At 38.6% G+C, this 15,525-nt stretch overlaps 3 long non-coding RNA genes across 4 annotated transcripts; 1 reads left to right on the top strand and 2 right to left on the bottom strand.

The window, feature by feature from the left end:
• Positions 1-6,128: 6,128 nt before the first annotated feature.
• LOC124167347 lies at positions 6,129-8,637 on the bottom strand. Of its 2 annotated transcripts, none has more exons than XR_006866662.1 (4): positions 8,489-8,637; positions 8,215-8,308; positions 7,273-7,323; positions 6,129-6,162 (listed from the first exon to the last, which is right to left on the bottom strand). It is a non-coding gene; the product is annotated as an uncharacterized LOC124167347 (long non-coding RNA). The 2 variants fall into 2 exon arrangements; XR_006866663.1 differs by having other exon boundaries at positions 6,141-6,169.
• Positions 8,638-11,358: 2,721 nt separating this feature from the next.
• On the bottom strand, positions 11,359-15,106 carry LOC124166988. The gene is made up of 2 exons (XR_006866553.1): positions 12,365-15,106; positions 11,359-11,647 (listed from the first exon to the last, which is right to left on the bottom strand). It is a non-coding gene; the product is annotated as an uncharacterized LOC124166988 (long non-coding RNA).
• Positions 11,641-13,306, top strand: LOC124166989. The gene is made up of 2 exons (XR_006866554.1): positions 11,641-12,098; positions 12,215-13,306. It is a non-coding gene; the product is annotated as an uncharacterized LOC124166989 (long non-coding RNA).
• Positions 15,107-15,525: the final 419 nt, after the last annotated feature.

Here is a 15,525-nt window from a genome sequence, read left to right as displayed (position 1 = left end):
TCAAAATTTCAATGCCGTTACGTGGGTACTAAACAATTCTTTTACACAATAAAGATTTCTGCTTGAACTTCATTTTCTTTTAATGCCACAGATGGAAATGTCCAAACTTAAGGATACAAATTTTAAATAGTAGAAAGTCGGAGTTCGGGTGAGCATCCTGTATAACAAGTTGTATCATACAGGAATGAGCGCAACCACATCCATCGTTAGAACTGCAAATTTTCCCGTTGATTGCTGACTTGGGATTTATAAGCGATTTTTCTGCAGAAATTAATGAAAATTCCTTCGAGGAATGACAAATATGGGTCACTTTGTTATTTTTAGCACGTAAAAAAACTCGATAACCAATCGATATTTTTTCTACCATAGGTTGTACGAGCGAATATCTATTTCTTCGCGCTCGCATTCGAAAATTAACGTAATCATTTGAAATACGGTTATCACTTACATAAGTACGGATTTACGTACGTCAAGACAAACGTAACTCGGGGGATGCCTGTAATGACCAACGGCTATCGCCTAAAATTCAAAATCGGGTCAACAATGGGTAACGAAACATTTATAAGCTCAGGACGACAACGGCTTCCCTCCCATTCTCTTGATAACGCTCCCAGTAGGAGGAGTGAAACGTTGAATGTGAAAATGTTACATACGCAGCAATTCCCGAAAACCACCACCAACATTCAACCCCTACTGTTTTCAGTGAATGCCTGTTTGGTACTGCACGCAATATTTCTACCAGAAAAGAATAAATAGGGTAAAAATGTTGAATTTTTAAAGTCAAGACCTGGAGAAAGAAAGTGTGGCTGCCTGATGTAATGTGACACATTGGTCGATCATGCATTCTTTAACAACCTGTTATTTAAACTTTTTTTTACTAGGAAAATAAAATTATGGAGACAATCTTAAGATTTTTTCTACAGAGCTTTCCTGCTGATTTAATTCTTAAGTGAAATTATTGTCATTGACTTCTTGTTGTTGTTCATCAAAATTTGCCATTAATTCAGATAATAATAGTTTATCCTTGGAGCCGAGTATCGAGAACCAATGGGAGAGAATCGGACCAGTACCGAGAACCAAAAAAATTTAGGAACCGACTCATGTCCTTGGTTATTTTAGAGGCTTTTTATATTTCAGTGGAGTTTCAAGGAAATAATTCAAAAAATGGATACTAGAACCAGGATAAATTAGAAAATTTTACAAGCTATGCATTCTCACAACATTTTTTCTTGAGAAATCACTACTTTTTATTAACTTTTATCTCGACTGGGGCCCCCAATCACCCCACAAAATGTTTACCGCTCTTGTGAAGAACCGAGTCAGCTCCGATAATGTAATCCTCGAAAGCTCGAAGTCCGGCCTCCTCGGCTGGCGACGATGGGTTCACCTCCTGGTGGCACTCAAAGGAAACACAAACGGTATCATCTAGACTCAACAATTAGAAACAACACTGTATTTTTCATTGTCTTGCAATTTGGAGTAGGCACCCTCCAAGATTGACTTCATCTCATTCGAGTGCAAATGACAATACCTTTTCCAACAAATAACCTATCCTCAAAGGTACTTTTTATTCAAGATCGACCGACTAATACCCTTTTAGACTTGCGAAGATTTTTAAAGACTTTAAAGTACATTATATTAAAAAATAGTAATAAAAAAGCAAGAAGTATCATTCAACTTTAAATTGAGTCCATAATTTAGTTTAAAGTTGAATAAAGGAATTAGATTTCATATTTCATTCAAGAATGGCAACAGTAAATAATTATAAATGGCTCTCTTAAAGGCTGATAATGTATTTTCAGCACGAACATTCACTGGTAATTAATTCTACTTACAGGAGAATGAGACTTGCAAATTCATAAAGAAGTCTGCTCAGCCAAATCTCATGAATACATGAGAGAGTATTAAAGCGTTCGTGCACTAAATACATCACATACATACTTCAGGATTACGAATTAAACCAAGTCTTATTTTCTTAAAATAATCATTATCGTTTTTAACGTTAGGAGATACAATCGAAGGAAAATACAAAGATAGTGCTAAATTTGAGCAATTGTGATCATAAAAGCTCACTGGTGTACAACTTATGTCTGCTAAGACTTTTAACACTTTGAGTGCTAACCGCTTAATATTATGCGGCGCGAGGTGTTGCAGAATTTGCGGGAGGCGTAATATTACGACGGGCATTTTGTTTACATTGTGGCGGCTCACGCCTCAAAGTTACGCAGCTGGTATTACTCGGATTCATGCATTTGCTCTTATAGGTGAAGTTAATGCCACAAAGTCATATATTTCATCATATTTTTTCTCCTTCAAGACAAAATTTGTCTGAAGGTTTGGAAATCCCTACCTCGTTTGTCATTCGTGCGTTCTTTCGCCAGTGATCATGGAGCGAAATCTCGCCGACGAAAACATTGCCAATGCGTTGAATTGTTTCGACAGCGATGATAGTGAAAGTGATTTTGATGACTCAGATTGCGATGATGATTACATGCCCAGCAAAGATAGTTCAAGAGGTAATTTCCATTTCTAGCGTATAGTAACGCAACCCGCGTGACCTTTTTTTGACTTCTTTTATATATCTTTTGCGCAACATTTATTCGTACGATTACTGTTTTTCATTGTTCATATGATATTTAATATTAGACTCTGAAGGTATGAACGAACCAGAAATGGTGCAACAGCTAAGTAAGCGAGGAGAAGCTCAAAAAACAATGTGAAATCGTAGGGGTGCACCTAGAGGAAGACGGTCAACTAACAGAGGAGCGGGCCCGGGAGATATTTGGAGTGATATTGATGCAGTTCCCAAGGTTTTTATTTAGGATATGGAACTTAGCTACTTTTCGAGCCTCTATTCTAACGATAATCTTTCCATCTTTGAAGTATGTAATCTTCACTGGTGACTATGGTGTGAAATCAAATATGTACTGGGCTAAATAGTTCAAGTGAGATGATGATTTTTTGAACATTTTTCGACATTGATTTGATAAATTGTATCAAAGAACATACGAACTTATATGCAAGGCAAAGAATTGCAAAACTGAGGAGAGGGAACTTACTATCCGCAAAAAGCAGATTGCAATCCTGGAAAACAGTGACTCAAGGTGACGTAAAAAAGTTTCTTGCCGTTATAATGCACATGAGCTTTAGCAAACGTCCTCGTATCCATGATCATTGGAGTACTGATCCCGTCTTGGCGTGTGGCTTCTGTCCTGGTGTTTTTTCTAGAGATAGATTACTTGCAATCTTAGGAAATTTCCATCTTGCGGACAACCAATTATTCATTGAAAAACGCGTAGACCGTCACGACCCCCTATTCAAAGTGCGTCCATTGCTCGAGGATTTTCGAAATAAATTTCAAAAATCCTACCAACCTGCGGAGGATATAACTGTAGATGAGGGAATTTGTCCCTTTCGTGGTAGGTTTTGCTACAAAGTGTACATGCCTCAGAAGCCAAGCAAATATGGCATAAAACTCTACATGCTCCCAGAAGCAAGCAGTGGTTTTGTTTGGAATGTGGATGTGTTTCATGGCCAGGAAAACTCTGGATTGGCTATAGTCAAGAGACTTTTGGCTACGCTTGCTAAAAAGGGTCACACATTATATACAGACCGATTTTACACAAGCCCTGGCCCGTGAATTGGAAAGCCTTCAAACGGGATTAGTAGGTACTATCATGAAAAATAGGGCGGGGATTCCATTGGCAATAAAAAATGCTCGCCTATCACATGGATAGCATGTTTTCGCGCGACATGAAAATATATTAGTCCAGCGTTGGAAAGACAAACGTGATGTGTTTCTGCTCTCCACTCGACATACAAGTGACATGATCACTTTCAAAGATCGCAGAGGAAGGGAGAAAACTAAACCTGCGATAGTAATACACTATAACAAGAAAAAATTTGGTGTAGATCTAATTGATCAACTAATGAGTTACGGTGCCCTGGATCATCGATCAGTGAAGTGGTGGCGTAAGCTGGTATTCCACCTAATAGTTATGGCAGTGACAAATGCCACAATCAGTTAAGCCAAACATCCGTTGCAGTCACCTATTTTACGCAAAAAATTTGTTCGGAGTTAGTTACATTGGAAGACGAATCGCCCCTTGAAAACGCCAGAGCCGAGATAACTAGAATATCTGAAAAGCATTTCACTGAAAAAATTCCCGCACCATCAGGACAAAAGAAGGCTCGAAAGAGGTGTAGGGTGTGCTCCGAGAAAGGGCGAAAAACGACTGGGAAAGCTGCCAGAAAATGTACTATCGTTTTCAAAAGTATGTAGACACCCACGAGTCCCACTTAACTTATGTGGTAGGGTCGATAAAAACTTAGAAGGTTGGCACATAAGTTAGCCTGCATCTCTCACCGGTACGCCAGCAATAGCCAACGAGGACTGACGTGGGGGCGACCGGGCTAGCGAGAAAGGAGTCAAACTACAGGCTGAAATGCCCTAGCGGATAGAATTCGCTGAGGAAACTCACGTCCACGCTCATGTTGGGCCTTCGAAGTGTTTTCTTGCGAGCTCCGTGGCGAGGATTCCCTCTCTTCAGATTCATATTTGGACTCACCGTGAACACGGAATGTTTATGTGATTCCGTAGCTGAGTAGGATTACTTCACGCGCATATGATACACTGAAGTTATCGGGAGGTATTCGAATCCGAACCAAATGATTTTTTTATTTTGTGAAAGGTCGATAAATATCAAATTATTTTTAACAATTATAAAATTCTAAGCTTAGATTATTTTTATCTACAGCTTTATTTACAGCTTAATCGGCATGCAATGTTTGTAAAAAAAATTATGAAATAAAGGTTTTAGAAGATAAAAGAGAACCTTATGCTTTTTGAAAGGGTTATTCGAAAGTTATTCTGCAGGATTTTTATATTTCAGTGCGGTTTTTAGGTACAAATATTCTAAATAGATAATAGAACCATCACACCTATCTAAATTTTTAAGCTATGTAATTTTCATTTTTCTTAGTATTTTTATTTACAAAATTGATACTTTTTATTAACTTGAATCTAAATTTTAAGAGCCAGAATAGCGTCAAAATCCATTTGTAGGCGTGCGATTTCCCAAAATCTTCCGGTGGAGGACCCCCTATCATGGGCCCTAGCCGAGGTCACACAATTACCCTTTCGTCCTTTTTTAAGGGTGAAAGATTTCATGTATCAATTTACTTCAACTTAATCCTTGGATATATTTGTATTTCGCACTCCTATTGGAAGAAAAGCATTGTTGCTTTTAATTACATAACTTCCCACACTGGTGAACAAAGATTTTGTCCTGGAGACGTCGCGACGTCTCCAGGACGCGTCGTTGGATGGTCTCAGACGTATTTTTTGGCTGATTTGGAATCTGGGCAGGGATTATTTCCATCACGTCTAGTTTCATTGGGACAGCTGAATGTATGTTTTTTCTTTTACAAAAGTAGTAATTTATTTCATATATATATCATAATAGCATGAACAGGTAAAAATAATAATTTCCTGTCATAACATGTTGTCCTACGAGAGCATGCCTTCCTGTCCCAACAAAATATATAATTAAACTTGCAGTAACCTATCATTTTTTTTGATGCAATGCATAATCAGCTTCCACTCCAAATAAGTATGTGACTGTCGGCGCGTAAAGACGTGTGTTTTTCATCTGCAGACGGTTTTAGAAATTTGTTGCTCGCAGGAAATGTCAGCTTATTACATTGTAATCGTTATGAAATGTCTTAGCTTTCATCATGGGGTCAGTCCGTTTCAAATCACCGAGGCCATGTTGTTCAGCATTTTTAATTATCCTGAATTTTTTTCATTGGTTCCCTACAAGTAGACAATCACAAAACACCATTTGAAAAAATTTACAAGCCATACTTTTTTGGCAGACATTTTTAAAAGGGGGAATGGGCCTAAACAGTGCGTGAACTACCACGATTACTTTTACTACGTGTGCGGTGAAATTACTTTGAAGGCTAAAAGGAGGAATATTACCTTTTTGAGACAGTGTTTTAGACTTTATTATGACTGTCCGTTGGGTGACCTGGATACAGGATCGGAGTCTTCTGCGATATGTAGCAGGTGTGAAAGGCTTCTCACTGGTTGGACTGATGGAAAATGTCATATGAATTTTTCCGTCCTCATGATTCGACGGGAAGCTAAGGATCATATTTCTGAAATCTATTTTTGTGAAACAGAAATTAAAGGAATAACACCGCAGTCAAAACGCACTGTAAAAGATCCAAACAACCTAGAATCAACCCCACACTTGAAAAATTTACCAGTGGTGGAACCACACAAAATGTTGATCTTAGCGAATATTCAGAAAGTATCTGAGAATTATGGATTCGAAAACTCGAAAGACCCAATTTTTGGACCAAACATTTCTGATACACCTCATTTAATGACAAAAGAGTATTTAAGTGATCTATTGCGCAACTTAAATTTGTCTAAAAATCAGAGAGAAATCTTAAGATCACAATTGATGGGTTGGAATTTGCTGGATCCAAATACAAAACTTTCTATGCATCCACCTCTCAATGACGAATTCAAATAATTTTTTCTCATGATAACAAAAGTTAAGTTTTGCAATGATGTTCTCTCTGTTATGGGTACTCTTAGTTTTGAATATAACACAGATGATCATTCAGTTCATTGATTCCTTTAACGTCATTTAAAGGCTGTTTTTTAACATAATGGAATTGAACTTCCCTCCAAAGCATTAGCTCATGGAACCGACATAAAAGAATCTTACTAGAATAGGCAGTAAATTTTTCAGTACCCAAAATTTGTGGAAAATTAGAAGTAGCTGCATTTTACTAGGCATACAGTTTCACTGCACCAAAATATTATTGCTTCTTCCACGATTGGGATAGCAGAGACAGAAAAAATCATTGCTTGAAAAAAGATTGGCTATAACTTAAGCACTCGTCACTGGATTCAAAAATGTCCTTTTCATCTTTTTACGATCCTAAAAACATTATTTTGCTACCTCTAAGTATTAAATTAGGGATTTTTAAAAATTTAGTAAAAGATATGTGTAAAAATGGTGCAGGTTTTACATATTTGAAACAAATGTCCAAAAAATCAGTGAAAAACAGATAATAGAAGGATTTTTTATTGGGCCACAGATTTTTTTTTTGAATAAGTGCTGAAGAATTCGGAATTTTGACAAAAAGAGTTCAACAAAAAAAATTCGTGGAAGTCATTCAAAAATGCATTTGAAGGTTTTCTAGGAAAGAGAATGGCTAAATATCACCACAATGGCTAAACATCCTACATACCTTGGCGCCGTTAGTGCTCAACACGATATGTGTTTCCACCAGAATATTTCACTGATGCACGAACAGCACCATGAAAAGTTCAGAAACATATTATCAGATTAGCGGTGGACACTGAAAAGGGATTCGTCAGAAGCTAAATATGCGAGAAAATTACGAGTGAGTACCCATTTTTCACATTATTTTATTTATTTACTTAAACTCCTTTGAATCCGATTGCCCTAAAAAAACTCAATGCGATAGAAAACATCTGGGCCCAGTTTCGGAATCAGCCCGAAAAATACCAGAGGATTAGCAAAACATATGGCTAGAATAGGAAAAATTATTTTTTGGTTGATCAGTGTTATCGATAGAGTTTCAAACATCATGATCTACGGCTATCATTCTGATTTCACACGAGTGTATCTGGCTATTTATTGAGTATTGTCCACAATATGAGTACAGATTTTTATCAATGGAAATTCGACAGTAGCAAGGACAAATTACAACCTCTGCCACTTCCCCTGCTAATTTCCACTCTTTGAATAAGTTTGTTTAGAAATAAATGTATTAAGGCAGATTGAGTCATTATTTTAAAAAATATTAGTCGCTTAAAAAATTTGGTGGTAATTTTTTTATTGAGTAAACTATTGTGTTGATGTTATCAATTGACCTTTCACAAAATAAAAAAAATACAATTGGCTCAGGTTCGAATCCCCCCCATAACTTCAGTGCATCAAATTTGCGTGAAGTAATCCTACTCAGCTACGGAGCCACATAAACATTAAGTGTATACGGTGACTCCAAGTGGTGTAAGGAACCATAATGCCGTCGTAGTCTTATCATTAGAGTATTTTTTTAGTATAACAATCGGATAGATGATTAAATATTGCCAAGTTTAACTAGAGATTAAAAAAGTTACCACCAGAGATGAAAAGATGTCTTTCGATTTAAGTACGTACTTACCATGTGCCTAATAAGGGAATTCAGAGGATAGCTGCAATTTCAGCAATATTTTTCTTGGAAAACCACTGATTTAAAAATTGAATCGACACCACGGCTGTATGACAGAAAAAAGAAATGTTTACCATCAAAATTAAACAGACACTACTATATCACATTATTTCAACACCATATTAGAATCATTCGAATATACCCACTGCAATTTAGAACTCATTTAACAGTTATAAGATTTAAACCATTGCGAAAAATAAACTGGCATAGTGAAAATAAACCTTACGTGAATATTCAGCATTCCTCTCGTTGACAACAAATGCTTTCACTGCCTTCCCGCCTTCACGGAATAATAATGCGCAGCACTCGATGCTGTTGTTTCTGTGAAGGCGCAATTATCGACGGCTTTTAAACCATAGTATCAATTAAAAATGCCAGTATTACTAATGTTTTTGATCGAAATCCATCAACTCTTCATCACAAATGTGATCAATTAATTGAGGAGTCTTCTCATTTCAACAGGGTAATTAATATTTATTATATACGCCACATATGATCTTCTGCAATTATTTACGCTTTGTTTTCTTTATGAAATATTATTTTACGTTTTACCAATTGGGTAATGGATCAGGTGAATATAAAAGGATCAAACCTGCGGCTGGTAAGAAGCCATTAAAATCGCAGTTCTAATTCCAAATTATAAATAGCCGTAACACCATACGCTATAGGGTCATTCCATGTCAACTCATCCAATTTTTGGGGGGTCCCACACTCACCATCTCAGATTTTGATAATTTTTCCCCTGTTGTTAGTTTCAACCTTAGTTAAGAAAAATCCAAAATATTAAAGACCCATTGCAAGTATTTTCCAAGATATGAGTGTTTGAAGTCAATGAGGCACACACAAATTCTGCACACCAGTCAAATTATTCAAAACTACCATATTTGTGCACCTGTACAACCTAAACCAAATGAGTGAAGCTAGTAAAAATTTTAGAGGATATAAACATGCTGCTATAGTTTTCAAAAATCCTATCACAACGATTTTCACTTGAAAACTTTTTTTCTATAAATGTTCAAAAATTGCACTTTTGACAAATTTCGTCAAAAAAGTGACATTTTCAAATACTTGTAAAAATCACATATATCAAATGAAAGCCATAAAAATCTCTGTAAGCATGGTAAAGACCACCAACTTTAATATAGAGTGAGGTTTTGGGTAATTTTGGATTTATTTGTTAATAAATCTTATGAAAATCATCATTCCGCTAATGTTTTTAGTTGAAAAATGCCACTTTTTCAACTTCTAATAACAAAAAAGGACACTAATTAGGTGACCGAGTTTTTTAATATAACTTGCACTATACTCCCTCTTTCAGGAAAATTAAACCTGAAGTTGCTCCCATGATGGATAGTGCTTCTATGATTTATTTTAATGATGGTTGTAAAATGGCGGGCTACAGCACTTATGTTTCAGGGCATCCCCCAAAAGGGGAGTTGTATTTGAGTATCAAAGTTCCTGTAAACCCCTACCATTCTTTAAATTTAGCTGGTAATCTATTTTTAATTTCCAAATAGTATAAAATGGAAACATTTTAGCAAATATATGGATTTACTAGATATTTGCAATTAGGCAAAAACTGGTTGAATATGTACCTATTTGAAGGATAAGTACATACCTCTAACCTCTTAAGCCTGATGGTAAGCATCCTCAACTGTTTGAATTACACAGCCAATGTACCATCTGCTTTTATATACCGTGGTGACATAAGTTCCACGGTTTTTAATAATGTTCTTGGCACATGCTTTTATTTATCTTTTTATTAAATCAACTTTTCTTGGCACTCTGAACTTGGGCAGAGAACGTCCACTGAATTGTTACTCATTTTCACTTATTGAAATGTTTTAGTGAGGAGGTCTTGTCCCTTAATTGTTTTAGAGTTTTAAAACTGCATGTTCAATTTTTGTTTCCAAATCTCTACATCATCACTGGAAACATATGATGTTTTTATGCCTTCAACATTTTTATCAACTCACTCAAGTCACACACTGATAAAATGTTTCGTCCACTGGGTTGTTGTAAACAGGCTTTTGTAGGTAAACATTTTACCGTTCCCCCGATTCATCACATACACTTTTTTTATGACTTGTGGCAAAAAATGCCATTCTGCTGACAAATCAAAGCCTGATTAATGCAAGCATATATTTTTTATATTTTTGAATTTTTATGCTGGCTTGCAGTTCTGTCACTAAAATATTTGCATTTTGCAATGCCAAAAAATATCTCCTTAATAACCTTAATTACTTATCTGATAAAGGCATCTCCTATGAAAAAAATTTGTAAAACTGTTTCAAAATTTTATACATTCTTATACATTGGCATGGCTCATTCATAGGGGATATACTGCTACTGCATCGTGATCCAAGCAGTCACTGATGATGCACAAGGTCATGTAGGACACATTTTCATCAACTTTATGATAGATAACAAGTGGATGATCTGTTGCCTATCGGTTGTCCCAGAAAAATCCCTGAACGGCATCTTGCACAATGAAAGAGAAATTCTCACCAAAGTCAAGTAAAATTATGACCTTATCAATATTCAATTCTTCTAAAAAATTTGGCCTGAAATACAGCAGTAAAATGATTAATTTTAACATCTTTCACCATAAAGCCGGTCTATAAAATCATTTACATTTACTTGTACATTCTCAGTTATTGTATGATCTGTATGTGTCCTCTAAAAATCAGTAAGAGTTAAATCATCTGATAACTACTTAGCTAAATGGTTGCATAGCAATTCACGCAGCTGCTTTTTACCTGGGCACTGCTCACACCTGTGCACCATACTCAGATTGTAACCAATGTCACAAACTATGCACTTCATTGCATCTTTGTATTCCATTTTAACTGAAGGAAGTACATCTAGCATAAGCGTAATATTCTGGTGTTCCATACAAACACATACTGAATTTAAAATTTAATTACACCTATTTTGATATTATCAGCTAGCTGTTTTCCTTCTTTCCAGGACACATCTGGAAGTATACCTTTCCTTTTCCTCAGATCTCGAGCTTGCTTTACTTGCTATTTAGTTACATTGCACACTTCAGCTATTTTTGATATTGTTAGATCTTTTGAAAATGACATGAGACTCTCGGCTTTACACATTTATTTGCACAGGTACAACACGACCATGCGTGTGCTCAGGCCAGGGCTCGCATCCAATATGCCGCCTCCGGACAGGCTTGGACAGGCTTCGCTTCGTCATCCGTCTCCTTCCCCTCCATTCCCCTAGCGCGCCCTAGCGGTGCTCCCTCCGCCACATCCGTCGTCAGCGCGATGCGACGGAGTATCCCTCCGCCGTGATATCAGTGAGAATTCGAACGCTGCTAACACGGCCATCCTAATGCAGTTACGCTCTCGGAACTGCCGCTGCGCGAGGTCTGAAATTGCAAGAACTCAACTTAGAACAAGTGAAAACAACAAAGAGCCGAATACAAACTCGCGATCCCACTGTCATTAGCAGCGACATCTAATTATCAAGTTGTAAGGTACACTGATAGCACTCAGCCATCAAAATAGGCACATTATGGACCCAGGCTGGCTCCAGAGTTCAACTCGTGTCGATCTGAAATCTAAATAAATTAGTTTGTCACACACCTCAAGACCCCTAAGGCCTTGGAAAACAAAACGCATAATGGGAGCAATCATGCGTGAAGGTGCATAACCTTCGGAAAACCAGAACAAATCATGAGTTCTTTAAAACCCATGCTTCAAGGTCCGAAGACCCCGGAAAACAAAACAAACCATGGGTGCATTCAAACCCATGCTTCAAGGTGCTCAGACCTCGGAAGCCAAAACATATCATGAGTTCATTCAAACCCATGCTTCAAGGTCCGAAGACCCCGGAAAACAAAACAAACCATGGGTGCATTCAAACCCATGCTTCAAGGTGCTCAGACCTCGGAAGCCAAAACATATCATGAGTTCATTCAAACCCATGCTTCAAGGTACTCCGACCTCGGAAGCCAACACAAATCATGAGTTCATTCAAACCCATGCTTCAAGGTCCGAAGACCCCGGAAAGCCAAAACAAATCACGGGTACAGGCTTACCTCGTACCTCACCCCTCCCCCTCATGGAGAGAGATAAGGTCTTACATGTCAGTCGCAGCCGACCAATCCTTCGGCCACGGTCGCAGCTGTTCCTTGGCAGCCTTGACGATCCTTTGTCTCGTAGCGCCGACCCGTTTGAGCTCATAGCGTCCCTCTGGTGTCACCTCTCGAACTTCGTAAGGACCAAGGAATTCGAAATCCGCCTTGCTCGCGTGAAGCTTGCTCGCCCGGTGAAGCAGCACGAAGTCTCCAATGCTGTACTGCTGGGTGTCACGCCCTCTGGAGTTGAGAGCTGCTCTAGATGATTCATCTGATCGAAGTCGCTCGATGACACGCCTCCTGTCAACATTCATATTTCTCACAGGAGTTAGATCACTTGAAAGGTCATTTAAGGCGGCTTGAATGAATGGGGTGGTGACTTCAATACCAATGAGCAATTGAGCAGACTGACCCCTGTCGCTTTTTGCATGGTAGTGTTCAAAACTAACTTAATTCTCCACAAAACGCTCGGCCATTCTGCCCTGAACCTTGTCTCAATTCTTATTAAGTTCATGATGGTGCGCATATAACGCTCCACTTGTCTGTTTGCTCTGTGAATATCGGGTGTTATGAAGTGATAACGAACGTTCCATTCATTTAGGCACTTAGCCACTGCCAAGTTATGAAAATTGGTGCCACTGTCCATAATGATTAATTCAGGAGCTCCGAAGCAGGAAATAAAAAATTGCAGGGCTCGCAGAGTCTCATCAGATCTTACAGATTTTAAGGCAACCATGTTGCAATGCTTAGTGAAAGAATCAATTAGTACAAGCGCATATCTGTGTCCATCAATAGACACCGGCAAGGGTCCCAGACAATCGATGTGTATCGTGTGCATTGGGACTGGAACCTTATTGGGTAATTGAACGAGTCCCTGTAGAGAACCTGTTTGCGTCTTCTTAACAACACAAACAAGGCAGTGTTTCACATAGTTTTTGACAGACTGTCTTAGCCGCGGAAACCAGAATGCAAACTTATTGACTTAATTGTTTTCTCTGCTCCAATATGGCACTGCTCGTCATGAAATAATCGCAGAAGTCCAAGCCTACTTTGTCGGGGGACATAGTAGCGCAGCAATTTCCTCCTATTTTTTTAAAATCTCTTGATGACATAGTAAGCCATCCTTCTCAACGTATTGATTCGAGTCTAATATTCCCTCACGCAACTCGGAAAGCATTTGCCGAACTTCGGCATTGCCCTTTGGCTCGATGTGTAACCACGAATCGTGCTGAGAGACTCGCAAGACTGAGACAGGATTACGGCTAAGATAATCAACGTGGCTCAGGGTAGAGCCTTTACGGTAAATTATCTCAAAATTGAAATCCTGCATGTATGTCCACCATCGGGCTATTCGAGGAACAATATCGCGTTTGTTCATAGTCGATTTGACTGAATTACAATCAGTGACAATAACAAATTTAATCCCGATAAGATACACTCGGAAATGCTTTAGAGAGTTGACGATGGCTAGGGTCTCCAATTCATAGGAGTGATATTTCGCCTCAGTAGAAGAGGTACGTTTGCTGTAATACGCAACCACTCTGCTTTCCCCGTCATATTTTTGAATGAGGATTCCTCCGTAGCCTACCGCACTCGCATTGTATGCAACTCCGTGGGCATATCGGGGTTGAATACCACCAAGAGTGGTTCGGCGGTCAAACAGTCAATTATGTACTTTCTAGCTTCCTCATGTTCTGTCGTCCAAACGAAACTTACATTCTTTTTTGTAAGGTCATTTATGCATGCGGTACGACTAGCAAACTCGGGAATAAATTTTCGGAAGTATCCGGCTAACCCCATAAATTGTCGGACCTGCTTAACGTCGGTAGGGCGAGATAAATTTTTCAATGCTTTGATTTTACTCTGGCTTGGACGGATGCCCTCCTCGGAAATCAACACACATACGGTACGTCCCATTTTTTTTTTCACTAAAAGGACGGGACAAGCGTACGGGGAGGGGCTCCCTCTAATAACGCAATTGGATACTAGGTCATCCGCAATTTTGCGAACTTCCGCACGCTCACTCGACGATAGACGGTAAGGCCGTCGGTTGACAATAAAGTTGTCAATCAAATTTATTTCCATTGAAGCATTATTTACGGTGGAAACTTCTGTCCCAGAGGTTATCATTTCGGCGTAATTTTTTAGCACTACACTTGTCTGAGAATAGTAGTCCTTTTGCACGCTGAGGGCGTTCATCGTATCCTCCGAAACTCAAATGACGCCAGGCAGCTGTCGCCGAATCACGCGAGTACCGTCGCAGTCCGTGACAGCGGCTAACATTATGTCTTCAAATAGGTTGCACCCTACAATGACATCGTAATCGAGGCATGCAGAAGGTACCATCACGAAAGTGAGCTTCGAATTTTGACCAGTAATCTCAACGGTTGCGTCAAAACGGAACTTCGATATAAGTCTCCCAGGTAAAATTCACATGATGGGAAGTTCGTTTCGTATTAATTTACCAGAGAAAGTAGCCAAAAATTTATCACACATCAAAGATACGTCCGCTCCAGTATCAATTAAGCCCATAAACACCCGCCGAACTGATTCGACGTTATCTCCTTCGACTACTTCCCCACGTGCCACCTTCTGAAGGGAGCTCAAATAAGAAATTAGATCAGAGACGGATGTAAAGTCGCGCATTTTCGCTGACTCATGGATTTTCCCGTCACTTATGCCGTGAACAATTAATTCAATTAAATCTTCAGGTCCCCATTGGGCTCCCAATCTTTTAAGAAGGGTCAATTTCTTAAGCATAATTGTTTGTCGATGGCCTGGGTCTACACACGATGCTAGGATCTTCCACAACAGCTGACTGTGTCTCCGCTTCGACAGAGATGAAGTCAATGGCTTATTGCTGGGAGATAGCATAGCTAAGATACCTTTACACACCAGTGCGCAACCCAGCCACACCAGCTGAGCATAGGTTGGTTAGAGGAAAAAATAAATTGTCTAACTTTTATTGAAAAGGGTGATGTGCAGTGACAAAATGATTTCATGGAAATCATAGCGGTTGTATACATATCATTTATTTTTTTCAGGGACAATGCATCAAACATTGCAACCAGATCTGCAGTGGAGAGGGCATTTGGGATATGGAAGAGGCGATTTCCCTGCCTCTCAATGAAAATGAGAACAGCCACTCAAACATCAGCTAAAATAAT

The sequence above is a fragment of the Ischnura elegans genome, chromosome 10, assembly GCF_921293095.1.
Source record: "Ischnura elegans chromosome 10, ioIscEleg1.1, whole genome shotgun sequence".
Lineage (NCBI taxonomy): Eukaryota > Metazoa > Arthropoda > Insecta > Odonata > Coenagrionidae > Ischnura > Ischnura elegans.
Note: the sequence above shows the minus strand (reverse complement) of the source record. Positions and strands in the feature narration are given on the sequence as shown.